Below are 718 nucleotides of genomic sequence, written 5' to 3'. Positions count from 1 at the left end.
ATCATAACTTCATCTTACTTTATATATCCCCAAACCCAGGTAACCATCGACCTGACCAACAACAGAAACGACTACCAGCCCACCGACGCCAACCAGTCCCCACTCATAAGGAGGAAGAACCCTTGTGTTCCAAGTTTTGCAGTGCCTCCGTCATTTGGCAATCCTTACCCTTCAACAGCAAGGCCAACCAGCGTTTACCTTCAAACGCAAAAATCTCTGAGTAGGATAGTTTTATGAGAAGTTTTAATGAAAACATCAGCTGTCGACACGAATATTAGATCCCTCAATCGGACACCATCCTTCTATCAAACTAACCGCAAACGTGAGTGACAAAAGCATAGACTTTCTCGATACCACAGTCTTTAAAGGAGATTCCATAGCAGGAACAAATAAACTGGATATTAAAGTGTATTTCAAAGAAACTTTTACTCATCAACTCTTGCACAAGAGCTCCTTTCACCCAAAACATACCTTTTCTGGTATAATTAAGTCACAAGTTTTACGAATTTATCGAATTTGTACAAGATCTTCTGATTTCAACCAAGCCTGTACGATTGTTTTCTCAAATCTGAAAGAGCGTGGGTACTCAGTAGTATATGAGCTTATACATTAGTCGCAAAGGGATTCCCCATTCCGTTTCATTTCATAGGGAAAATGCGACCAATGTATAAGCTCCCAAAAAAGACCTAAACTCCCTACATTTCATAAATTCTTCCAG

This window comes from Lottia gigantea (genome assembly GCF_000327385.1).
Source record: "Lottia gigantea unplaced genomic scaffold LOTGIsca_41, whole genome shotgun sequence".
Taxonomy (NCBI): Eukaryota; Metazoa; Mollusca; class Gastropoda; family Lottiidae; genus Lottia; species Lottia gigantea.
The sequence above is the reverse complement of the archived record's forward strand: the minus strand, read 5'-3'. Positions refer to the sequence as shown.